Source organism: Tamandua tetradactyla, chromosome 2 (assembly GCF_023851605.1).
Source record: "Tamandua tetradactyla isolate mTamTet1 chromosome 2, mTamTet1.pri, whole genome shotgun sequence".
Classification (NCBI taxonomy): Eukaryota; Metazoa; Chordata; class Mammalia; order Pilosa; family Myrmecophagidae; genus Tamandua; species Tamandua tetradactyla.
This window is the reverse complement of record NC_135328.1, coordinates 150234346-150262147: the sequence shown is the minus strand read 5'-3', so window position 1 is coordinate 150262147 and position 27802 is coordinate 150234346. Positions and strand designations below refer to the sequence as shown.

The following is a 27802-nucleotide window of genomic DNA, read 5'->3' as shown; positions in this document are numbered from 1 at the left end:
ATCTAACCAAAACTTGCCCACTTGGCATGTGCAGTAGCGTCACGTACTCAATCTGCACATGCTCAATAATTAAATCATCTCTAACCTCATCATCTCAAGCGGTTGCTATTATTATCCTAAAACCTGCCCCATGTTTTGATGCTATAAAACTATTAGAGTTACTGCACTTTGGGGAGACAGATTTTTAGGCCAATAGGTGGCCTGATTTCCTGCTTCACACCTAGCAATAAAGTCTTTCTCTCTTTGAAACCCCAGTGTCTCAAGGAATGCACATTTGAGTGCATGGGACAGAGAAGCCACTGCTTTTGAAGGAGGTAGGGAGTTGGGGGGTTTAGTCACCCTAGGAGGTTTACAGACCAGAAAGTTCTCTAAAACAATGAGATCTGAACCCAAGCTAGCTAGCCAGGTGCCCTTCACACCCCTCCATTATCACACTGTCTGCAAAGATTCTGGATTAGTTTTCTTCTTTGTCTGCCACATGACTCCTTGGGGTCAGGGTTCGTTTTCAGTCATCTTGTAGCCCTGGCTCCTATCTAAATATGCATTAAGAGAAAAAAAAATCCCCTAATTGCCTTTAGTAGGTTCACAGGCAGTTGCTACTCTTGGTTGCCGGGTAGAGTCTTCTGCTGGCAGAAGACAAGCTTTCGGGTCTGCCAACCACAGGAAAAAAGCAGTGGTCTGCGACGTGTGAACACCTTCAGAGAAGGCTGGTGGCTGGGAGACATGGACTAGCTGGAACAGACTGAAGAGCTGTTTGTGTGCATCAGTTCAGGGAGAAAGTGGCTTCCTGGCCCAGTTTGCGAATGGTGGGAGGCAAATGTGGATTTATTAAAAGATCCGGGGCAGGGGGAGTGGAGCAACTGGGAGACCCAGAAGCTAAGTAAGGAACTCAAGTTGGTGGGAACAATTTTAAAAAGTAAAAAAAAAAAACAAAAAAAAAACCCACCCAGATTCTGAGGGGAAAGAAGTTTTCATTACAATGGCCAGTGGCCACATACCATAGGAAAAGAAGTCATGGTCCTATTTTAACCTAAAACTTTAAATGATGATGAAAATAACATTATTCATGATGATTAAAGCCACCATTTATGGAGCGCCCATTATACCCCAGGCGCTTAGATGCATTTAAGGCTTACAACAGCCAGGAGGTAGGGGCTATTCTCCACTTTTACAGGTGAGCACGCAGCTGAGAGAGGAGGAAATGGAAATGCTGGAGGTTGTAAGGGCTGAGTCAGCACTAGGGCTTTTATCAGCACTGCCTGCCTGTGTCTTCTCTGATTCAAGGAAGATTGACTATCTGAAAGAGAATAAACGTGAGAAAGAGGCTATAAAAGTAAGGAGAATATTGGACAGATACAGAAAAATCCACTGAAATACTGAGGGGAAAATATTTGCAAACTAAGTGTTCAAAGGTTGCCAGAAAAAAGAGTAACATTTGAAAAAATGGTGACCTGATATCTCCCAGAAATCAGGCTCCAATATAGGCCCTGGAAGTGGGATTCGAAGATAAATACAAATCACGGGCACTATACACTGCCTACCCGCCACCCCCACCTGTGGCCGGAATCTGCATTTCCCCTGGGATGGTGCTGGGACTCGCAGGCAGACTGCACCCCACTCAGCAGGGATACCAACAATCCCGGCCTCTCTTCCAGAGTCTCTTGAGAATCTTGTGAAATAATGGATGTACAACTGTCACTGAAATGTAAAACTTCTCATTTAAATGTAATTAAGGTAATTACATTTCAAGTCAGTGAAATGTTTTTTGAAAAGAATGAAGTGGATAATAATTTTTTCTTAAAAATTTAGGACTTTTATTTTTAACCTACAGAATTAGAAAAAATTGCATTATGAGGGATTTTTTGTGTGTGATTTTTTTTTTTTTGTATGCTATCTGGTGGGGGTCAGATGTCATTCTTTTTCCATGTGAGTATTCCATTTTTGCAGCACCATTTGTTGTATTTTTGTTTGGTTGGGTCTTTTTCTTTCTTTTGTTTGCTGTTTGTATCTGGGAAGTGCATGGGCTGGGAATCGAATCTGGGTCTCCTGGATGGCAGGTGAGATTCTACCACTAAACTACCCTTTTTGCGTGTGATTTTTAACACTATTCTCACCTGGCCTTAGGACCCCAGCATAATTCGTTAAATTATGCAATAGTAACTTTTATAAATATTCAGCTAACTAAAGTATTAGACAACCAAGTTCTCAGACACTCAAAAATCCATGATGCTTCAATTTTTTGGGTAAAATCTAAGTTCTAATAGCTCTGTGGCTAATGGGTTCAATGACTGATCTGATTTCTGAAAAGCAACCTCATGAGTACTCCTCACCCTCCTCCTGCTTTTATCTAATCTTTTATGAAGTCCTAAATGTGTTTCAGGCACTGTGCTTTCCTTGAACTGTATCATTTAACTCTCATGAGGCCTAGTGAGGTTGATGCTATGATTCCCATTTTACAGGCAAGGAAACTACAAATGTTGGAGCTAGTATGTGAACCGGATCTTTCTGATTCTAGAAGTTGAACCCTTAACTGTTACTGCTGCTGATGCCACTGGTCATGGTGCTGGGAGGGTCCTGACGACCTGGCCTCCCCTCCTGGATGAGCCCATTTCAGATCTGGTGCTGAAAGGGGTCATAGAACATGATAGGCACAATACATCCTCAGAGAAGGGAGCGCAGGATGGGTTCTTCAGGGACTGGCGTTTCATCACGCTCCCTATGCTCCTTCTGGTTCACGATTCTGTCCTTTGCAGTGCTCTCTGTGCTCCTGCTGGTTCAGGATTCTATCCTCTGTGGTGCTCCCTGTGCTCCTCCAGGTACAGGATTCTATCCTCTGTGGTGCTCCCTGTGCTCCTCCAGGTACAGGATTCTATCCTCTGTGATGCTCCCTGTGCTCCTCCTATTTCAGATTTCTATCCTCTGTGGTGCTCCCTGTGCTCCACCTGCTTCAGGCTTCTATCCTCTTTGGTGCTCCCTGTGCTCCTCCTGGTTCAGGATTCCATCCTCTGCAGCCTGTGTCTGGAGAAAGCTACCTTGGATCATGAGTCTGTGAATGGGTGAAGGATGACCTCATTCTCAGCAAAATGAGTATCAGAAGCAGTAACTCCTTATGTGGGGTTTGAGGGTTGTCTGGGGGTAAAGGAGAGTGTCAGGGCAGAAGGTTTCTTCATCCTCTCTTCTCAGCTCTTTTTGCTCTGAAAATAAGCACTTCTATCTGCTTACTTTTATGGAGAAACAAAATCAAGAAATCACACGAGCTAATCCTGTCACCTCAAAGTATGAATGCATCATGTCTACCGGGGAACTTTGTTTCCTCACACGTGAAAGTTTGGATTAGATTATATCCAAGACCCCTTTGAGTTAGAAAATTATAGCAAAAATGACTGCGTTTTAACAGTGCCTGTATGGAGACTTCTGTACTTGAGTCCTTGCCAATGTATTATAAATTAAGATTCTGCATTTGTTAAAAAAAAATAAAATGAAAACACCTTAATGCTCCACTAACCTCTACGCTACAATTTAACATACAGCTGCGGACAGCGATGTGGTTAAACATCCAAGAGCCTGAACACACATGCCCCATTCGCCCCTGTCCTGGCCCTGCCACTCCTGATCTGTCATTGAGTTTATTTGGGTCTGAAAAGAGGGAAATTGACTAATGGACAGCTAAGGGCCCTTCCACTCCCCAAACGGGTAATTCTGTCAACTTCTGCCCCTTTAAATCTTCTAGGTTTAATTTTCCAACTCTGGTTCCCAATTTTGGAGAAATTTTGTCTTCAGGAGACAAAAAGGTTTTGAAGATACAAACCTTTTGAAGCAGGTTATACCATGAGTAAGACCTGCCTTTTAGAACCAAAGAAAATTATGAAGGTGTTAAGAAAAGAGAGAAAAGGCCTTCCCAGAGAGGCGAAGAGAAATAGTTGCTAGAAAGTATGAGGGAGAAGGTAGGAGAGGGTTATATTTAGTTCACAATATAAATAGATTTTAAAAGGAAAAGTAAGAAAGTGAATATAAGTGAGATTCTTTTAAAAAGTGTCTTGGCCAGTTATGATCTAGGAGGAAATCCCACGATTCCCAAATTTGAGATAAATAGTGCATTTTAATTAGACAGGAAGAACAGTGTTCCCTTTTCCCCTCCAGCTCAACCCATCACTCTCCCCTCTCACATCCAGATGGTCAACTGGAGTTGGTAATTGTATTTCCTACTGATTATATTTCCTGCTATCTTCCTTCCCCTGCCTCCAAACACTATTCATTACAGTGTATCAATCCCCCCACCCCCAGTCTGTCTTCTACCCTGTTGCCAGAGGGACCCTCAGTACTAATAAGATGGTAGTAGCTATCTGTTCAAAGCCTGGATTACAAACTGAGCTCCTCAGGTGTGGGGAAGTTTCCCGCCACTGCCTCCAATCTCTCACCTTTACTTCCCTACTCTTAGAGCAGCTAGACCTATATTGTCTTATATATTGAGTTTCTTCACTATATTCCATTTTCTAAAATGGTCTGCTGCGGATTAAGGTAATTCAGAATATATTAAGGTAATTTGGAATAATGTTTTACCCAAAAGACACTGTCTATATTTTAGAACCTCATCTAATCTTTGAGACCAAAGGAAGAAAGTTTTATTTTGTCTAGAACCTAAATTTTCTGTATCATATAATCTAACTCAATCTTGTCTGGATAGATCATTTAAACAATCCAAACACAGGGAGCCCAGAATAAGAATGAGGGCCTTTAATCCTGTATGGCTTAATGCAACGCCTGGATATATCCCAGAGTATATAAGCAGATAATCAAAAAGTATTGGCAAAATTCCTTCAGGGATGGGAGAAAAAATATGGAACTATTAAACCTTACCACGAGGGAAACCTCAGACACTGTGTGAAACATTAGGGACACCAAATCAATAGGCCAAGCCCTTGATCTTGAGACTTGCTCTTGTGAAGCTTATCTATATAGCTGAGAAGTTTAGCCTACCTATAGCTATGCCTAAGAGTTACTTCCAGAGGGCTTCTTTTGTTGCTCAGATATGGCCTCACTCTCTCTAAGCCCAACTCTGCAAGTGAAATCATTGCTCTCACCACTACAGTAGGGCATGACATCCAGGGATGAAAATCTCTCTGGTGGCATGGGGGATGACTCCCAGGAATGAAACTGGCCCTGGCACCATGGGATCAACAATGCCATCCTAAGCAGAAGTGGGGAAAGCAGTGTAATAAATAAGGTATCAGTGGCTGAGAGAGTTCAAATAGAGCTGAGTGGCTACTCTGGAGGTCACTCATGCAAGCTTCAGCTAGACCTTGTTACCTATCATAACTTGCCAAATCCCAACCAAAAACCAATCTTGCCAATCCTAAAGAATACTTAGAGCATTATATAAGAATCTACAAAGGTTCCATGCACTAGGGTAACTTTCCAGAAACCTACAACCTCCAGATGAGTCCCTGGACCAAATAAGTCCTGAAATGCACAGGGGCCAGGCTCTCCAGAACATCAACTACTTCCATCCTCCATCCCATATTATCAACAGGTCCTTCTAACATGAAAAAGCTAGAATGGGTATAGCTCAAATAACCCTAAAGAGTGGGAAAGAAAGATCAAAGGTAATGGTGAAGTTATATACAGAGAAGGTAGGGTTTAACAGATGAGTATGATTGTCGAATCATTATATTGGTATTTCTTTTAGTCTCCAGTACCTTAGAGCAGCTACAAGTAAAAATCTAAAATGGTGGAACTGTAACCATACCTAACTCTGAAATCTGTTCTACAACTAATTGTTGTGATGCGCCTTGAAATTTATTGTTTTTTAGTACATATGTTATATACACAAAAAGAAAAACAATTTCTTCTAGCCTCCAGTGTTTCAGAGCGGCTAGAAAGAAATATCTGAAATAGCAGAATGGTAAACCACAACAAACTTTGAAATCTGTTCTGTATCTACTTATTGAAGTGTACTTTGAAAATCATTGCCTTTTCTTTCTTTTCTTTGTACATATGTTATATTTAACAATAAAAACATTTAAAAATAAAAATAAAAAAATCCCACTGCTTACAACAGCAAAAAGTATATATATATATTTATATGTTTGTGTATATTTACAGTCAGCTAGTAAATGCTTACTATAATTATTCTAAGTTGTTCTAAGTTCCAAGTTCCTTGCATGTTTGGCATTGACCTGCTGTTGAAAGGACACTGGACAGTAAGTTAGAGGACTGAATTCAGGTCCTGGCCTCTAGGCTAGTTAGTGATGTAACCTAGGCTGGCTTCCGGGCCTCAGCAAGTCAGATATGCCGTAAAAGGGGCTTTCCATTCCAAATACTACAATCCTACGGCCAAACACAATTTCTCAAAAAATTGAGGTCAATCCTGTCTACCCTACACAAAATTAGAAAGTGTTGGCATCCCTCAGCAGTAGAAACTATAAACAAAGAGCTTACTGGGACTGGTGCTCTCACAGTCCCAGGTTAGGCCCAAAACTAATTGGTGGCTCTAAAAGCACTCAGAAACTACCAAGTGCTCCCAAACCATGCTGTGCAGCAGACATGGGCCAGCACAGACTTCTTAGACTCTAAAGGCAATGCATTATTGTTGACATAAAGCATGTGGCACTTCACTGGGTCACCTCGCCCATCCTCTAGTCAGCAGGTTTAATTACTTTTTGAAAGAAAGGCACCCAAAATAGCAGGCCAAGTTTCCACCTAACAGTCAGGGCTGGCAATATAATTTGCGGAGCCCAGTGCAAAAAGAAAATATGGGGCCCCTTGTCCAAAAACTATTCAGAATTTCAAGATGTCAAGAGTAGAGCATCTCCTCGAGCTGTGGTCTACTGCACCTGCACAGGTCATAGGCTCAGGAGGCCCGAGGTGGGAGCCACCATGTGTTTTTTAACTTGGGAACGTGATGCTGGTAAGGATCTACAGAGGGCTTCTGAGAACAAAGTATAGTGGGGAAGCTGAGATTCACCGGGAGTTAAACTGAACAGCAGCTGACATCCATTTCATATGAAAAGCCTTGGGGGAAGTGGGCAAACTTTCCACACTCCTGGAGGAATGAAAGGATGGGTGATACTTGCTGGAGCTTCCAACCTCAGATAACCTGGTGAGCAGCGGGGAGAGAAGCTTTCAGAGCGGGGGCTTGTTTTTCAGCCTGGTTAGGCTGGCAGGGTGCAGATGTGAGGGGAAGAGGGAAATAAATGGAAAAGGCTTTGATGGAGGCACAGAATAGGAAGAGTCAGGAAGTGCTAAGAGTGTCTACCCTTTCATCTATTGTTTTCTACAAATGTGCAAAACTTTGTTTTTTAACCTCTAGTGCAGTGGTTCCTTACCCTTTTTCATTCCCTAAAGCTTCGAAAACTGCTGAAAACTCTGGCCTCCTCCAACTAACACTCATGCACAGCATTTTGCATATAACTTCCTGAAGCCTGTTCTTAGAGCCTGGGTTAAGGATGGTTTAGTTAACTGAAATGGAAGCTATTTAACGACTAATTTAAAACTGAGTAGTTCCAAGAAGGCAGGTAGGCACGTGCCTACCTTCTGAATGGCCTGTTCACGTGCCAAGCACAAGTCATGAAGGCAGACACCTTAAAATCTCAGCTCCACATGAGGCTGGTTCCCCATGCTCACCTCTGCATCTGATGGATCCTCTGCCCACCACACAATGGACGCTATGGGAAGGGACCACATCCTATTCCAGGGCTTTTCAAACCACGGGCTGTGATCAAGTAGTGGGTCATGAAAATTAATTAAGTTAATTCTCTTAAAAATTCCTCTTTTAAAAAAAGGGGACAGAAAGAATAAATAGAACACAAAGAATAGAATAGAAAAAATAGAATGGAAAGAACAGAATAGAACACATTTCACATGGTAAAGTAAGTACTGTTTCATGAAAATTTTACCCGTAAATTTGTGTGCATTGAATCCCAATGTAAAATATATTCCTTACTATGAACTGTAATTAAAAAAAAAAAAGAGGAAAGATTTGAAAACTACTGCTTTTTGCAAATTTGTACCTGGCACATGAGAGGTCCTCAAATATTTGTTGAGTGAAACTGTATATAAATTGATTCTGTAATAGGTCTAAATACATTATTAGGTTTTCATTCATGTCATTTTCTTCCTCCCAGAACTATATTTGGATTATAAGCTCCTGATCAAGCTTAATTTTAAAAATGTTTATCTTTTTTCTTGGAGTCTGAACTTTTTTTTAAATAATAGTTTATTGCCCAGGATATTTTCTTTCCTTGTGTCTTGTTTTTTTTTTCTTCATTCATTTGCTTTTGTGTTCTTTTTAAATAACTATTAAATTCAAGCTTAGGAAAGTTTGCTTTGTCTTAAAAAACAAAAACAAAGCTTTTGAATCATTTGCTAACTTCATCGCATTTTAAGGGAGAGATGGTAGTTCTCTCGCAAGAATAAAACTTATACCATGAATGATGCCAGTCTAGCTCTGGTGGTAATAAATGGAGATTAAAGCATTGTTGCCAAAATTATAATCTGCTGATGACATCTGCAGAAAAGAAGCCCTTGCAAATTTCTAAACGATATTAAACTCTGCTAGGAAATTCCAACATGTCTTACAGGCCAAAAAGGGAATAAGGTTGGTAAAATGCCTCAACAGAGTTAGAATAAAATACTGGATTTCAAGAGTTACTGGACCTTGGCTATGTAAACATAGGGCAGTAGATTGGGTCATTCTTACAATAGTCTCAGGTTCAAATAAACTAATTTGACAATAACAGCACTTCAGAGATCAGGCACATTGCCAGGGGCTGGCCCTCAGTGGGTGCTGGTGGAAGGTGTGCTCAGTCGTTTTCCAATATAGATGCCTAGTCCCAAAGTCAAAAACCTAAGAAATGACGAGAGATGGAGAGAACACCTTAAGAAATTCTGCAGAGAAAATACTCCCTTTCTTCATGGCTCCACCTTTTCTCATGCTTAAAGAAGCAGAACATTTAGAGTGCCTCAGGCAGAACATCTAGGTGGAATGTTTTCAGGTCCACTGGATCCGTCGGACACCCAGTGTGCACTTTGTGTCAAACCCTCAACTTCTTTCTCTCCTTTTCCAATTTCTACTTCTGACTGAGCGTTATGGTCCCTGCCGGCGTGCATTTCCACATCAAACAGAATCTGTCCATCTTCTTGTGGGGAGGGGCTGTCAAAACGAGAACTGCCCCTTGAACTACTCTGTCCTGATTCATGTTGTGCATCCAAAAGAATCTTCTCCATGTGTCCTCTGTGGATAGAGGACAAGGAAGGCACATGCTCAAGCCCTCCATTTTCCCCATCGCCATTATCATAACCATCGTGGCTGTTTCCTGGAAACTCCCCCCGGGAACTGTTGGGGCTGGCTGGCTAGGTGGCAAGGGCTGTTCATCTTTATTGTAGTTGTTATGTAAGGGTGGCGGTTACTCAACTAAATGAGATGACATCGTTGGACACCTGTTAGAGCTGCAGAGGCAGCAGGACCCTTTCTGGTTCTCGGGCAGCAACACAGGAGTCTGAAATTTTTAATTTGTACCTCTGGGAGATGTGAGGGTGGAGGCTATGCATTTTATTTATTTTAGATTGGGGGAAGGAAACTTTTATTTTTTCCAATTGAAACCACTAATGCTAGCCAAAAACTATACGCACATCTTAAGAAAGAAATGTAAAATGGAGAGTTGAAGGCAGATAAGTAGAAGAAATATCATTTGGGTTTTTTCCCCTCCTTCCTTCCTCTTTTCTTCCTTTACGCAACGAATACTAACTGAGCAGCTGTATACCAGGCATGGTGAAACAGACACAGGCCTGCCCTCCAGAAGCATAAATCCAAGGAGCAGAGACCCTATCAGATGAGCATATGGGCCTCTCGAGACAAAGAGGACAAGTGTAGAAAGCTGTGGGAATATCAGTGAGGGCCAGTTCCATCCCTGGAGTTGGCAAAGGCTTCTCTGGGCCCGATGAGTGAGTAGCAGCTAGCAGAGGTTGGTGAATGTTCCAGGAACTGAGACGAGCCAGTGTGCTGGGGCCCAGGATCCAGGAGTGCAGTGCAGGCTGAGGCTGGAGGGGCGGGCAGGCCGATCTCGGAGGGTTTGGCCCTCTATCTTATTCGCAACCAGTGAGAGAGTGCTGAAGGTGTTGAGAGAGTTATGGTGCTGTTTCGAAATGATCACTCTAGCTTTAGTACAGAGGATGGATTGGATGAGGAGCGCGGGTAGACGGTGGGAGTCCCCATGGGAGACTACGCATGGCCCAGGTGAGAGATGATGGTGGTTTGCAGCTGGCTGTGGCAGGGCAAATGGAGAGAAATGGATAAGGCTGGGATCCACCTTAAGCCAAACATACAGAACCTGATGTGGGAGAGGAAGAGGATAATATGACTCAGGCGTTCACCTCGTTCACCTCGTGTAACTGATGAATGGTGTTGGCATTTGGTGAGCTGGGATCGCAGGAGAATGTTGACTTGAATTGTTTTTCAGCCCTCCCAATGTCAGGTAGGCAGCTGAATTACGCAAGTCTGGAGCTCTGAGAAAAGGTCTGAGCTAGGGACATAAAATGGAGAGACAGATAGACTTTGTGAAGGGAAAAAGGAGCATGGCACACAGAGATGAGAACACACCCAAGGAGACACCAAAGCCAAGAATTACGCACAAATAAAAAGGAACAGAGGATCAAAAGAGATGCACATGTAGGGAGAGTGAGATAACAGAAACAGATTTTCATGGAGCAATTGCTTATGGTTTGTCTGGGTATTGAAGAAAATTATTTTTAAAGCTGAGCTGCAGTTTGACAATTACAGGCAGAAATGAGGTGAGCCCTTTTTGATCCTTGCATCCTCAGTCAGATAAAAATAAAACCATGGCCACCCTCTTCTGGATTAGCTCCAATCACCAGGCACACAGTTAGCTGTGCATTATAAACTGGCTTGTTGCAATGTGCACTGACACTGTGGTTGAATATCATTTGGCACTAACTCAGGACAGGTTGATAATTTACCTTGGAGGCCCCAGAAATTCTGTTGTTGAGACTTTCCTGCTGGGTACTCTTTCCAAAAAACATGTATTAGACACGCTGTCTCATTCTTTTGTCAAAAACGAGATTTAAAAATATAGGCACAAAATACAACAGATACATATTTTAGAATTTACCTTAAAAATGCATTATTTTAAACTATGAGAGCTGTTGACTAGAGCAGTTTTTCAAATGCACATGTAAATGGCTCCCAGCCTTACATGAGAATATCCTGACTGCAGGTACAAAGAAAGCCCTTAAATTGCCTTCCTATCATGAGTTGGCTGCGCAAGAGGCTTGACTCTAGGCAGGAAAGGGCTGGCTCTGCCCGATGGGAGAACGGTGTCCCTGTGACAGGGACCATCCCACCTCTCACTGGGAAGGAACTCTTCGGTACTCTGGTTTAGTACGTTTACTGTGGCAGCTGGGTCAGCACTGGTCTGTCCCTAAGCACTGGCTCTGTCCTTGGACTTAAAGAGACCAGGACTTCAAGACTGCCAAGTACAGGGTCTGAGACTAAGGCCACTCTGAGAGGCCTCTGAAGAGCAGACACCTGCTTTCCAGGTGTCCCCCCAAACCACCTTGGGCCTACTTTGTCTTGCCTTTTCTCACTTAACATGCAACTCCATCTTCCAGCCCGATCCCACAGATTCTCACTGTGAGAATCCCAGTGACCAGCAGGATTGTGCCATGTGAGACCAGCTGAGACAAAGACAGACCCATTAAAACTCCATGTGACATGGGCAGTTTATTTGATTACTCCCACTGGAGGCTCTAGATTCTGGACTCAGTCTACCCAGTTCAGCTGTCTGTGTCTAACAAATTGTAGAGGGAGTCATTCCTTGGGTCTCTTTGATGCCAACAAAGGCCTCTACTGGAAATGTCTGGAGTCCCCTCTGTGATGAGAACTATGGTGATTCAGCAAAAGTTCTCAGAGGTATGCTCTGATGTTACAGGCCCAGTTCTTCCTCCCCAAGGAGCAACTTTTAGCCAGAAGGTCTAGGAGCATAGAATCAGGCTCAGCATGGATCCACCTTGGGGCTCCCATGGCCTGTTCCCCTTGACATCTTGAATCAAAGTTCTCAGTCATCCCTGGGCTGGCTTGAGTGCCTGCTCAGGGTCCAGCCTTCGGGTGTTCTGTTGCTATTCCTCCTCCGGGCACTGCTTCCAGTCTGAGTGCCACCTACCTCCTCTTTATTCTGGGACCCCAGGAGAGGGGAAAGACAGTTATTGTTTAGGGAAAAATTGAAAATGGATTCCCCATTGATGGCATCTAACAACTCACCCCACTCTCCCAAAACCCAGAATGCTCTTTATAACATCACTTTGCAAACTGTAAAGAGCTGGGCAAAAGAGGTGGGTGATCATGGAGCAAGAGCTAGAGGGTTCCAGGAGGTTAAACCGTATTATGTACTTTACAGACTCAGGTCATCATATCATGATTCACTTAAAATATGTGAACCCTATTTTTCTTTAAAAATATTACTTTAAAAAATAGGGGATAACCATCCTCTCAGGATCAAGTGCTCACTCTTCTTTGTCCCAAACTCCATGAAATTTAATGAAGCGCTGAGTTCTGTTGGGTCTTCCTTGGAAATATTTCTGGAGTCCATGCATGTCTTTCCATCTCCCAGCCACTACCCTCACCTGGGCACAATCCCTTATCCCCTCCCTGTGATCCTCCTGGTGCCATCTTGACAGCGTCCACCTTCCACCCTGCAGTGTGGACAGAGGGCTCCTTCTGAAACACACATTGATGAGGTCACCCTTTTGCCCCTTGCCCTAAGGGTAAGGTCAGACTCCTTGGCCTGGCTCTTGTACCTTTGGTCTGCACTTTAGCCACTTCCTTGAGGCCCTGAGGTCTGCCCTTCTTGCTCTCCTCCCTCTGCCTGACCAACCAGTACTGATCCAGAAGGCCTCAGATTGGATGCTGCCTCCTCTGTGTTAGGCATCTCGATCTGTGCTCCCACTGGACCCTCGACCCTGAGTGCTTGTTCATCTATCTATGTTCCCCAGGAAGCTATGAGCTCCTTGTGGCAGGAACACATGGATCACTGGTCCCCAGTGCCGACCTAGCACAGAGTTGACAAACCATCCATATCAGTAGATATTTCTTAGAGAGGTGAAAGAATGACGCACTTCTCTAGCCATCTGTACAGCCCTAAAGAATTGTTAGGGTAGAAGCTCACTGTTTCCCCATGCAGGAGATGATTCAGTGTGATGAGCACAGTATCAAAACACCCTCATGCATGCACACTGGACTTCCTGTCCTACAGCAAAGCTTCAGCCTGATCAAAGATGGAAAAAACATGTGTGTTTTTCTCTTTTCAGTTCATTGGACTGAAAAACAAACCCATAAATCAGCTAATAGTAAACAGTGGTTTTTCAGGCCCAAACCACTTGGTAAAAAACTGGATGGTTCTATCAAACAATAAATGGCACTCTATTTTATAATAGCTTAAAATTTTAACTCATTAAGAGCCAAGAATATGCTCTGTCAAACCATCTTATTTTTGCCAACTTTCAGTGGAACATTATGTGACACAAACTGTTATAAGACCTGAGCGGGGGTTGGAAATAATCGTTGTTTCAAATTTAAGACTATATTGTATTATATTGGGGGGAAGTTTGAGTTTCTTTATCCACACTGAGGGTTCATTTCAATTTTTTCTCTGTGGTAAAAGGGGCTAGAGAGAACCTCTTTCCAGAATAATGTTTTTAAATACACAAAATAAAGTACCTGTGATGACAAAACAAACCAATAATAATGGAATATTATTTTTGAAATATTAAGGTTGCAAAATAGTAAAATATATGCTTATGTATTAACAGATCAAATAACCAGGTCTACCAGGGGGTTTATCAACTGCCACAGTTTCCACACAGTGCTAACTGCAAATGTTATTTTGGGTTTCTCAAGTGATTGCAATGTCTTAGGAAAATATCTCTAGCTTCTATCAAAGACAGGTACTACTAATGTGGTTTGTGGTCTATATTTATAATTGAAGGAAATACTAAGTTTCATTTAGAAATCAGTGAAAATAAAGATGTGATTGTTCATCCCATTCAAGTGTGCAGATTTTGTGAATTCCCTCCACGGGGCCCAGATTAGGAAGCTTTTCTCTAAGCAAACCCCACATACAACGTGTTGAGTTCCTGTCCAGCCATGCCCTTGGAGACGAGTCAGAGCCATGGAAGGAGCTGCACCTCTGTAGCTGGACCACAATCATGATCTGACCAGGGAGCCTTTTGGGGAACTTGCTTTGTCCAGGTCATGGCAGGTGGTGGGAGTCATTTCACTTTTCCTCATGTTTAGGGTTCACATCCATTCAGGTCGCTGTGTTCCATCAAATTTCTGGTACCTCCTGATCCAAGTATGCAGCTCACCTCACTAAACTCTCCACTGGGACCTTAAAGGATTCAGCGGAACCCTGAGGAGAAAGTTCAATCCAAAGTATAGCAAGAGAGCCCCTACTCTACTGGAAACTAGTAACTTCAGGTAGCATAATCTCAAGAGGGTAAGACAATTTTCATATACATATATGAGAGAATTTAAAATAAAGTATTTTATCATCTATCTGCTTATCTATCTATCTTTTTATCTATCTATCTATCTATCTATCTATCTATCTATCTATCTATCTATCTATCTATAATCTAGCCTATCTATCTTGTCTTTTTAACTTCACATCATCCTGTAGAGGAACTACAAAGTTGAGCTTACTCATGACTTTGCATGGGCTCAACTAGATCATACCAGATACTTGCATTCTTTTTTCATTCTAGAATCTTTTTAAGCTTTGAAGGCTGCCGCCCATGTGTAATTCATCTCTGTGCTCTTTCCCTGCATGTCCTGCACAGTCTCACTCACTCAGACACTAATTGTCGGATAAACAATAGCATTACTCCTAGGCTGTTTTTTCCATTTCCCGGCTGCTATAATAAATACCATGCAATGGGTTGGCTTAACAAAAGGAATTTATTGGCTCACGGTTTCAGAGGCTAGCAGGCTTCCTTCCTCCTGGGGTTGGTATCTTCTGGCTGGCCAGCAGTCTTTGGGGTTCCTTGGTTTTTCCGTCACATGGCAATGCATGTGGCAGCATCTTCTCCTTTCTCCTCCAGGGTCCACTGACTTCCAGCTTCTGGCTGTTCCCCATAGCTTCTCTCTCCATGTCCAATTTCCTTTGCTCATAAGAACTTTAGTGATATTGGATTAAGGTCTACCCTCATTCAGTTTGGGCATATCTTAACTAACACTAGCATCTTCAAAACGTCCTGTTTACAATGGGTTCTCATACTCACAGGAATGAATTAAGATTAAGAAAATGTTTTTCTGGGGTGCATAACTCTAGGCCATTATAGCTAGCTTAGGTATTATTACCTTTCTCATATATTAACATCTTTCAGACCCAGCTGAGTTTCTCTTTGCTCGGAGTTCGCATTTAGGAACTTTCCCACAGGGATGTGGGAGGCTACTTTCCAATTCTACCTGCCAGAGCCTTGCAGCCTGATTGTGGGCAAGTCCCTCCCCTCTCTGAATCTCAGGATCCTCATCTATCAAATGGGAGTGATATGTTCTGCCTTGACTACTACTCAATTTGGTTGAGAGAAGTGAGATAATACACATAGAACTAGTTCCAAAAGTGAAAAGTCACACATAAATACATGATGGAATTCTAAAAATGAAAGAATTATTTTAGTGTAAATTATTGCTATTCATATCACTTCTATAATTTAAAAAACGATTATTACATTTGCACAGGTACATTATTAGATTTTTAAACAAATAATTCTTCCTCCTTTTCTCTCTAAACATAATTTTTCCATTTCAATTAGTCCTTTATTTAAAACACTTTTCAACCCTTTTTTTTAAAAAAACATAAAACTTACCCTATACCAACAAAGCCAGTAATTTTCAAAGCTCTTTTGTTAAAATGTGCAAACTTGTATTAAGCTTTCAGAATGAAAGCACACAGGTTATTGTTCACTATTAAAGTTTCCAGCCTTTAACAGCTCAGATCTGCCCAACTCCTACAAAGAGTGGGCGGAATTTTGTGAAACATTTATTGCCTAACATCCAACAGAGGGCAGCTGGATCAGCTGATACATCCATAAATATCTTCCAGAGAGGAACTCCAGGGCTAGCAAACTATGTTTCATTCTTTGCTTCCCTAACTCCCAAACCCACTGCTGGAAACCAATTCAATTTCAGGAGACTCAATTAACAACTGATTACTGGGCACCTACCACAAGGCACAGAGTAGGTAAAAAAAAGATGCATTCGTTGTAGAACTAATATCTGCTTCTTAGAAAGTAATGAGTCTTTGGTCTTCAATTCTCCCTTCGTATGATCGACTAGATTATTTTCAGCAAATATTTGTTTCCCTCCTTTTTTGAGGTGGAATATACTTCCCAGCCCCCCTGACATTTGGGACAGTCATGTGCATTGTTTAGCCAATCGGCTGTTAATAGATGTGCTAGAAGCAGTGGCCTTAAGAGATATTGCATATTTCAGCTCTCCATCCTGTGATTCACTATGAGAAGAACATGGCCGAGGTAGCTGTTTCCCCTCAGCCTGGGTCCCGAACCAGTGCCTGGAACCAAGCCCGGTCAAATTCCCAGAACACCCTCATGTGGCCCACAGGCACATGAGCGCAAAAAATAAATGCAACAGCCTATTAAAAGCCCCTGAGATCTTTTGAAGATTTCTGTCATACAGCATTATAGGACAACAGCTAACTAATACATCTCATCAATTCGCTTTATCCTCAGGTTATCAGGTTAGCCTTCCTAAGGCAGAGATTTGATCATCTTAATTTCTTGTCCAAGCTTACATATGCTGGCTCAGTTAAGTCTGCTTTTCTTAGATGGGCCTGTGAGGGCCTCTGAGGGTGGCCAGCATCTAATTTTTTTTAGTCTTTTCTCTCATTTGTCCCCTTTATGGGAATTGGTAGAAAATGACCATCCTGATATTGGATTAGATATCCTGGGTGCAAGAACCTTGTCAAATACGTAAGATATTAGTTAACTTTTTGCAACTAGGCTGAAAACTGCTCATGGGTAGGGATGGTGTCATATGTTTCTTCGCACTCTCCTTGCACATAACAGCAAGGGATAAATGCTTCTGGATTGGAAGCTTTACAGAGCACTCTACAGCAAGGCCTAGTTCTTCACCCTGTGCCCTGGGCCTGCCGTTGGGCCTGGCACTGCCATGCAGGCGTGTGGCCGAGTGCCTGCTGGCCAACCAGGTCACATGTCCACCTGGGACAGCTGGAGGAATGCCGTCCCTAAGGTGAATGGGAGGAGAAACAGAACCTTATTGAGTGAATCCTCACTGGTAACTTGGGAAAACACTGTTTTCCTATAGGGTTGTGATGAAAACAGAGTAACAACAATATTTAGAATGCATGGCTCCCAAAAGACCCTCAAAAATAGTGGCTCTTTACTGACATCAATTTTTCAAGGTGGCTCTTCCTGATGTGGCTCCCTGTAGGTTGCTGGCCACTGAGACATGAGTAATTCCCAACCCATCCAGATGGTCTGTCCTTGATGGTGCAACACCAACCAGGGCAGAGCAAGCCTGTTCCTAGGGCTGTCAAACTCAGCTGTATCTAAGAATCATCTGGAAAGCTGGCTATACTACAGACTCCCCAGTCCCAGGTATTCCATTTTAAGGGATTTAAATTTACTTGCATGTAAATTATAACGACAGGCTAGGAAGGAAATTATTCTGGAAGATGAGAGATCTTCTGGAGTTTATTTTTATTTTGGTTACTGCTTCAAAAAACACCTCTAAACACTTCCTTAATTTTAATTCTTTTGGAGGAAACTTTTAGTGGCAGAACACAAGAGATTTCATGAAGGGAGAGCAGTTTGAGAAAGGGACTGTCAGAGAAGGGACTGCTAACTTGCGTGAATGGAACAAAAGGGTGGCCCCTGCTACTAGCATGAAGACTCCACGGAGGAGAGAGCAACTGGAGAAGAGCTGGGAATAACCAGGATCCTAGAAGACGAGTACCAGTAGTAAAGTTACAGGGAACAGGAACTAGTCAGGATACACAGAGAGAAACAGTGCACCACTAACTAGGAACAGTTTTAATATGACATAAGAGTAGGTGAGAAGGTTTCCAGGAAAAAATGACACATCTTTTTTACTGTCAAACAAGTCAGGAAATTTACTTGGAATTCTGTCATCTGTTATTTGAACTAATAATACCAAATTACTGATCACAAGTGACTTAATTTAAACTCTTGTCTTTTCTGAAAAGGATGTGAACTGCTTATAAGGAAACCAGGAATATGGTTGATGGCCCAAATACATGCCATCAGGTCTTGTATACATTGCTACAGGTGGGTAAATTTAGCTCTGAGCTTCTTAAATTGATGAATAAAATCTTTTATGAGCAATCAGCAGTGTTTGTACAGCTGTGAAATGAGTAGGCATCACAGCAAATTCTGACTCTCTCCACAGTCTCCAGAGTGTGTTACATTACAATGATGCTACAATTCCTTGAAGTTCTTTGTCATTTTGCAAGTCTCATTAAGCCCTCAGCGCTCTATCATAGATTATCTGTGAAAAAAAAAAAACCTCCAAGTTTGTTTTCAGCTAAAACATCTCATGACTGTAACCACTCATTTGGAGTCAGAGGTGGGACACAACACAATTATCAGCTGGTCTGAAAGTGCTGGAACTTTCCAGAGAGGTCAATGAATGGGACAGGGTGAAAACATGACCAGTGGCTTGGATCCAAGAACAGCAGATAGCTTAATACATTTTTAAGTTTAATTACAGGACCTGTTGCTTAAACCAAAATGAAAGGATTAAACACCAGATTTTAAGAAAAAAACTGATGGGCTGAGATGAAGTGGCTGGAAGCCCTGGGTGGCACAAGAACATAGACCCTGCACCCCACCTGAAGCTCAGAGTCCCTGCACAAGTAGTCAAGAATAAACAATACTGCACTGTCTGCTTATCCTCTGGTCTTACCCACTGGAACGAGAGCCCCTTAACAAGGACTGTGCATTTGCATGATCAGGGAGATTTAAAAAACACCAGGAATGGAAAATGAAGAAATCATTCACAGGCGTGCACACACGCATGTACACATATGTAAATACACACATATGTATGAAGATAAACACACACATACATACATACACGAATGCATATACATCTTTGAGCTGCTTTCTGTGGCTTTCTATTCTTTATCTGATCTATGGTGAATAATGCTCTTTGAATTTGACAATAATATCCGGCAGTACATACTTTCCAGAGCTGTTCTTTTTTTCCAAAATGTTATTGGTTATGTTCTCTCGCTTGTTCTTTCAATTGAATTTTACAAATATTTTACCTTGTCTGCTGTCTCAAATCACATTACATAAATAAATTTGTGGAGAAAATGTATCTTGATTTAGTGTGAATCCTAACTAATCTATGGTAAACTATTTTAATGTATATGGTAACTGGTAAACCTACGAAACTTAAACTAATTCTAATGCTTGTTGGTTGGTGCTCCCGTTGTTGGTTTTCTTGTCATCTACAAAAAGGGACAATTTTGTTTCCTTTCTGATAGTTGCATATTCTTATTTATCTTTCTCATCCTACTGCATTAATTAGAAAAACTAGAATACCGCTAAATACTTGCCGTCAGAGTATACATCTTTATTTGTTTCAAACTTTTTTTTTTTGTGAGACCTCCTACTTCATTTTTCTTTCTCAAGATATTTTTAGCTATTCCAGGCATGCTGCCCTTCCAGATAAATTTGGTTATTGTTTTTTTTCTTTCTGCAAAGTAAGTTTTTGGTATTTTAATTAGTATTGCATTGAATCTATAAATCAATTTGGGTAGAATTAACATCTTAACTATATTTAGTCTTCCAATCCATGAACATGGAATGCCTTTCCATTTATTTAGTTCTTCCATGATTTCTTTTAGCATTTTCTTGTACTTTTCTGTGTATAGGTCTTTTGTATCTTTAGTTGAATATATTCCTAAATATTTGATTCTTTTGGTCGCTATTGTAAATGGAATTTTTTTCTCGATTTCCTCCTCATATTGCTCACATCACTTGTGTATAGAAACACTATTAATTTTGGGGTGTTGATCTTGTATCTGCCATTTTGCTGTACTCATTTATTAGCTCTAGTAGCTTTCCTTTAAATTTTTCAGGATTTCCAACTTATAGTATCAAATCATCTGCAAACAGTGAGTTTTACTTCTTCCTTTCCAATTTGGATGCCTTTTATTTCTTTTTCTTGTCTCATTGCAGAGCAAGTTTTTGAATGAAACAATATCACTAATTTTTTTTATTAATTAAAGAATAAAAAGAAATTAACACAACATTTAGAAATCATTCCATTCTACATATGCAATCAGTAATCAAACTTTACTATAAATGACTCCAGTATTTCACTATAAGGAAGATATTAGCTTTTTTCAGTTTTATAATCATTTTAAGGAAATATTCTCCCATATTAGTTTTGTGTTGCTCTTTAGCAAATTGCCACAAATATTTGGCTTTAAATAACATGAACTCCTTCTCTGAGTTTCTGTGGGTCAGGAGTTGGACAAAGTTTGGCTGGATTCTCTGATTCAGGGTCTCACCTAGCTAAAAGCAAGGACTATGCTGGGGAGACCACTCTCTTCTGGGGTTTAGGGCTCTCTTCGCAGCTCAGGATTGTCGGCAGGATTCTTTCTCTTCTCACCCTTTCCTCGTGACTCCCACCATCTTTAAGCCATCAGTGGTACACCGAATCCTTCTGGTGGGAGTGTCTCACTGCTGTTCTTAAAGACTCCTGTGAGTACATGGAGGCCACCAAATAATCAGGATAATCTCTCCATCTTAAGTTCACTTAGTAAGCAATATACCAGAAACAGGAGGACATTTCAAAAGGGGAATTTAATAAGTTACAAGTTTACAGTTTTAAGGCTGTGAAAATGTCAAAATTTAAGCAAGGCTATAAAAATGTCCAACCTAAGGCATCCAGGAAAAGATACTATGGTTCAAGAAGGCTGAGGACTGTTCAGGTTTTCTCTCTCAGCTGGAAAGGTACGTGGTGAGATCTGCTAGCTTTCTTTTTAACAGCTTCCCTGGGGCTCTCTCTGTTCTGTTGGCTCTTGTGGCTTTCAAGCCTTTTCCAAAACGGTTCCCTCTAAAGGGCTCCAGTAAGCAACCCCACCTTGACTGGGTGGAGACACATCTCCATGGAAACCATGTAACCAAAAGTTAGCACCCATAATTGGATGGGTCACATCTCCATGGAAACAATAAAAAAAGATTTCACCCAGCAATACTGAATGAGAACTAAAGGATATGGCTCTTCTGGGATACACAACAGATTAAAACCGACACAATCTGCAAGGTCCCTTTCACCAAGTAAGGTAAAATAACCACAGAGGTGGTGTTTCTGCCTACCACACCTCCCAATCTTGGTTGACCAAGTTTTAGAGTTAGAAATGGATGTCAAATTTAATCAAATCCTTTTCTTATATCTATTATCCTGATCAAATACCTTTTCTCCTTTGACCCACAGATTTGTTGATAGACTTATTAATGTGAAAAATAATTGCCTTCCAGGAACACACCCTTCTATATCACAATGACTAATTATTTTACTGTACTGATAGATTAAATCTGCTATGTCTTTAAGTTGGCTTTTTACAACACTTATAAATGAGAATATTTTTGCATGTTATTTTTGTCAGGTTTTGTTCTTAAGGATATGTTACCTTGGTGAAACTGAAAAACTTTCCAACTTTAAGCCCTAGAACATTATTCAGAGGATAGGAAATAAAACTATCTGGCTCCAGCACCTTTCTTCATGGTTAGTTGTCTAAGTTTTCCACTAATTTTTTTGGCCCTTTTCCTATAAAATCATATTTTGCTGAGATTTTCAAATCAGTTGGCATAGAAGTATGCAAGATACAAAGCACTGTAGTTATTTCCCAATAATGAAAATATCTCACTAACATTAGTACATATCACTTAAATCTGTTCTTTCCACTTTCTTGTTGCTTTTTCTCTTTTAGTCTCAACAGAACTTTATCTTTCTGTTGTTTATTTTCCAAAGAGTGAGATCTGGTATCATATTTGTTGTTCTTTGTTTCCTAGGTCATTAATTTTTTTCTTTCTGTTTTCCTTAAGTTTATTTTCTTATTCTCTTACTATCTTCTTGAGATGGATGCCTTGTTTGTTTATTTGCTTCTAAATTCAGTTTTGTTTTTTGTACTAGACTTCCAAAGATTTCTCTTATTTCATTGGCCACCCATCACGCAAGTAAATTTCTGGTTTGGGAAGAATCCCAAAATAGGCTGGAGGCAGAGCCCTCGTCGTTCTGCATTATAGAAGCTGATCATGGGGCTGGTACGCTCCTTCCACTCTCTATGGCTGCCTGAGTTTGGAAGTGAAACCAGCCCATATGCTCCCACCCGGACTCTGAATTTGCAAACTGTGGTCCTTGGAGGCAGAGTTTTAAGCCAATGGCAGTGGCAGAATTAGAATTCAGTGGTGGTACACTAAGTATCTTACGGTAGTGGCACTTTCTACCACATTCTTTTTCTTCCTGGGACCCAGGCCTGGTTCTCCAGCCTTCCCACTGATTTTCTGAGCTGCTGGAGGACCTTCCCATTCATTTCTTGTCTGCTTAGGTAAACTATTTTGTGCTTAAAATGTAGAATTCTAGCTGGCATACAGTTTTCTTTTGCACTGTACTGTTCTCATGTTATGTTCTAAATATTCGACACTTGAACTTTTGAAGTTTTATACTGAAGAGCATAATGAAAAGCATTTTCAGCAAATTATAATTGATTAAGTTTGCTTATTTATGTCATTGTGATTGATTACTAGTTTTATCATCATGTCATCAGACGACACAGTCTGTGCAATACTTGCTTTGGGGAAATGAGGAAATTTTTGTGGCCTGGTCTGATCCATGTTGTAAATGTCCCATGAACAGCTGAAAAAGGTAAGTACATTCTGTAGGAAAAAATTCAATATACATTTATTATATATATATTGGTATCCTCCATTTCCTTACATTTTGCTTACTTGAGGTGTCAAAAACAGAAGTATGCTATTGTTTCTCACTAACATTGTGTTATGCCAAATTATGTTCACACCTTCCAACAATTTTCACTTATACATTATTGTGGACTGAATCATGCACCCCTCCCCCAAATACATGTTCAAGTCCTAACTCCATGTTCTGTGGGTGTGAACCCATTTGTAAATAGGACCTTTGAAGATGTTATTATTAGCTAAGGTGTGGGTCCACTTGTGAATAGGATATTTGAAGACCCTATTTAGACAAGGCCAAATTGAATCAGGACAGGCCTTAATCCATATGGCTGAAGTCCTTAAAAGCAAAGGAAATTGGACACAGGAGTAGCGGCTAACAGGAGATGGGAGTCAGAGGGAACCAGAAGAGCAAAGGAGAGAGAGCTTGCCAAGTGATGGAGGCAGAGATACAAGCCAAGGAACCCCACGGTTTGCCACAAGACACCACCAGAATGCTACAGACTCTAGAAGGAAGGATGGCCTATCGAGACCGTGCGTGACGTTAGACCTCTACCCTCCAAGACTGTGAGATGATAAATTCTTGTTGCTTAGGCCAACTAGTTTGCGATATTTGCCATAGCAGCCCTGGAGAACTAAGACATATGTTTTCAGGCAATGCTATTTGGTGCTTAAATGTTGATGGCAAAAATTTTAATTGCACCCTTTATCAGAATAAAACTACTGTCTTTGACACACGTAATATGACAAATACAATGCTTTCTGCCTTTGAATTCTCCTTAATCTGCTCTTAATAATGCCTCCTGGGGATTGACTTTTCTCTTGATATCTAGCAATGAGCATGATGCCTGCAACACAGTACTCATCAAATGTTGGTCAACAGCAAGGATACTGGAAACTAGGAAGTACAGTTTCCAGGGAAATCAACAGCCATTTTGCCATACTCAAATAGTTACAAAGAAAGTCCCAGAATGCTATCCTGTAGCAGAGGGCAGCTCTCATTGCAAATGTCAGAACCTGCTCTTAATGTTGTAGACAGCCTGGGAGCAATGAGTGGGCTTTAGCGGGCAGCGGTAGCACAAAGCAGAGTGTAAACAACAGAGAGGACATTTCCAGTCTGAGCTCAGAAACCCACGTCATAGAAAGGAAGCGGCAAGACCAACACTAAGGGGAGGGAGACACTGGAACAGAAGGGAGAGTGTGTCATAAAATGGGAAAGAACCTAGAAGAGAAGTACAACACAAAGGATGCAGGGGGTGAGAAAGGAGGTTTATAATGAGTTCTGAAGAGGGTTGCAAGGCCCCACCAAGAACGACAAAATACCTGGACACTGAATCCCTGCAGGGGACATCACTGGTTCTTTGTGGCACCCCCACCAGAAATGAATAGAGGGAATAGAAGAAAATAGGACTGGAACAATAGCCTGGAATTCTGATCTGGTTCTATCAGGCCAGGGAGCATCCCCCTACCCTGGTGTGAGGTGGACAGTGCTCAGGCAGTGGGGGTTGGGCTGCTGTGTGCTCTCCATGTGCCAGTCCAGTTCTGAAGGTTTTATGTGTATTATCTCCCACGTCCTTACAACTCATGTGAGGAGTCCAATTCTAGGCTAGAATCCCACATGCGATCTTTCAGGCCTGATCACAGGCAATTAATTACAAAGGCATTAACTGGTCTCTTAAAAGGCCCTATAGGAGACAGCTGCCCTCCCCACACAGACTTGGTGCTCAGATAATGCACTGCAGTGTCTGGAGGGAGGTGCAGTCAAGGGCTCAGGTTGGTCATGGTCTTACATATATCTGCATTCCCAATCCCAAATCCTTCCTCAGGTCCTCTGCTGTAACCTCCTGGTCAGGAGGAAATGGAAGAGACCTTAAAGATACTTTCTCTGCTCTGACTCAGTATTGAGTACTTTTGCACTCCTAGCCTCCCACAAATCCTCCCTGTCCCCAAGTCCATAAAACTGCAGGAATCTTTTGTGGGGCTCCCTCAGCAGTGAGATGGCCCCACATCTGTTGGGATCCATCTGACACCTATCTGGTGGTGCTGTTCCATGGGGAGAGATGGAACAGGGGGAGCTGGCACCTTTGTTTGTGTTAGCCTCTTGCTTATACCATGGCAGTAAGTGATTTAAGTCTTGACTTTTTTCATTTGGGCTGGATTGGCTTAGCTGGCTACTTTCAGCACCTGGCAGCTCAGCTCAGCTCTTGGCAACCTGTATATGCGGCATTGTTGGGGCAGTGAGGTTCACCCTTGACCCAGTCTGGGACCCATGAGGCTGCAGCCTCCAGAGTCCACCCTCAGACTCAATTTGGAGCTGCCTCCTGGCTGGCCAAAATTAGTCTATCTAGGTTTGCAAATGCTTGCCATGCTTCAACTTAGTGTGTAACAAACATACTTAGGAGTTTGCCCACGGTGTGTGCTTAAATTATTTCAAGTGGGTCCTTTTTTATTGTAGGTTTAGGTGATATTAAAAATACCCAATTCCAGTGAGAGCTGCTGGCTATGCTGATGCTGAATCAGGGCATTCTTAGGGACAGGCTTTTCCACCCAGACAGAGAAAACAGGAAGGGACATAGCTTGGGCCTTAAGAACACACACAGTATGTCTGAGAGATGCTCTCAGGCTCACATTTAGCTTTTCAGCTCCTTTAGTTGCTATCACATTAATGATCCGAGCAGTTCCAGGATCCAAGAGAAAAAAGGTGGCATCATGGCCCCAGCTGTTTGTGGTTTAAAAGTATTCTGCAACTTCAACCAACCTAGAATATTCCTTCCAAATATGCAGAAGTGGTTTGATGACGAGAGGGAGGACTAGAGAGAGAAAGAGAGAGAGGGATTCAGAGGAAGACAGACAGGCAGACAGAAATGGAGACAGAAAGAGACAGAGTGAGAAGACACAGTCATTATATTATTGCAGCTCATTTAAATCCTCCCAGATTATGAGAAAACAAAGGTGACTCCCATTACTTTATGAAGACGAATCTCATTCCATTATTTGGGACCGTTAGGTGTGGCATCGCTCCTGTTATTGATGATGGCAAACTTGGTGGGAAGCGCTCACTGACTGCTCAGGGTGGGCCAGAGCCGTAGGGCTGCTTGGTGGCCACCATCTCACTTAAATCTTAAATAAATCTATGAGGTAGGCACCAGGATCACCCTGCTTTACAGATGTGGAAACAGGTGGGTGAGGGTCAGAGAACGTGCCCAGCTCCCAATATTAATCAGCGCAGGATCCAGCCCCAGGTCTATTTGTCTTACAGCCAGGTGCCCAACCACAAGCCTCTGCTAACCGTTCTGTATTTGCACCAGTATTTGCTACCCCAAGAAAGCCTTTTCTGCAACTTAAGATACGGAGCCCCTGTGACTCTGCTCTCATTTCAAATGTAATTAACAAATAAAAGTACTTTGCCGAACTTCCTGGAAACCTGCATTTTGTCTGCTGTCTCCTCTGTGGAGGCAAAGTAACATTTAGATAATATGCCAAGGAAAGACCAACTAAACCCATTCATTACAAGGGAAAGGCAGCCACATGTCCTAGCTTGGCTTTCCCATATGCCATTATACTCTCCCTCTTGCTGCGAAAGTAGAATTCTTTCAATAAAAACTTTCTATCTAAAAATAAAATAGTCAAACTCTGCAATTACACTTCTCATTTGGACACATCTGCTTTCCTCTGTATTTTCCCAAATGTAATAGGCCCAATCTGCTGGTCTGCTAGTCAGTCATGCAAGAGACCTAAATGGAGTGCAATTAACTAGAAAGTCCAAGTGATAATAGGTGTGAATGACTTTTTTTTTTTTTTTTGAGGGCTGTTGTGAGTCCCTTTATTTTAGAGCAACATATGCTACTGATCTCCCCTGTCCTCCAGAGAGCCAGGCCAGATGGGGGTGGGCCAGGACCCAGCCTAGGACCACTGAATGACGCTTACAGGCAACTCTTGGCAACATGCTCTTTGTCTCCAGTTTTCTTCTTCCCTGTTCCACCTTTCACTTTCCCTCTTCCTCTCCTTTTCCATTCCCTTTGCTGTTCTGTGTCTCCCACCTACAGGGGACCACCATGCTTGATTGAGAAATGCTGGACTGCCATTTTGATTCTGATTTATCAAAAAGGTTGCAGAAGGTCTTCTGGCCATTCTGGGCTGAAACTCTTAATTTCACAGCTGGTAGATTTTATAGGAAAAGATACTAACTTCAGGTATATTATGGGAGAAGCACACTATCAGTTGGGAAAGGCAAATGCAATTTTGGTAAGGTGATTTAATACAGAATTCATCAGAGTCCTTTAAGGGATGCATACTCCTACGGGCAATGGAGGAGAAAATGAGAGTAATTCAATACCTTTTAAGTGTTTGACAATGACGCAAAGGGGTTTTTAAAAAGTGAGTCACTGTAAGGTGGGGAGGAAATTTTTATGATGATTAGGATTCTAGTCTAGGAATAGGAAAGAGAGGATTCAGATCAATGAGCATAGCTTTGTGTGAATAAGTAGAAAGAGGCAGAGCTAGAAATGGGCAAAAACGGACATTTTATAAATTATAATGGAGAAGGAAATGCTCATTAAACTCTCCAGCTTTGCAGATAATACTAAATCCTTACCCATTAAACTGCTGACTGGAATAACTAATGCAAAACAATAACAGTTTATGTGAAAAAGTGTAAGTTAAGCTTTTAAGATAAGATAAAATAATTCAAATTATTCCATCACATCATAGGTCCAAAAGTCAAAATTACAATACCAAAAAGGTCCTGAGAATCTGGTCTACAGATTGTCCCCTGAAGATGTTTAATCCACTGTGCCAT

General features: G+C 41.7%; 1 protein-coding gene and 1 pseudogene across 4 annotated transcripts in view; both read right to left on the bottom strand.

Moving 5' to 3' along the window:
* Positions 1 to 27802, bottom strand: part of ZDHHC14 (zDHHC palmitoyltransferase 14) — a 417907-nt gene that overhangs the window by 96960 nt on the left and 293145 nt on the right. The gene's annotated exons all lie outside the window — the stretch shown is intronic.
* On the bottom strand, positions 1786 to 10113 carry LOC143674059 (BCL2/adenovirus E1B 19 kDa protein-interacting protein 3-like pseudogene; annotated as a pseudogene).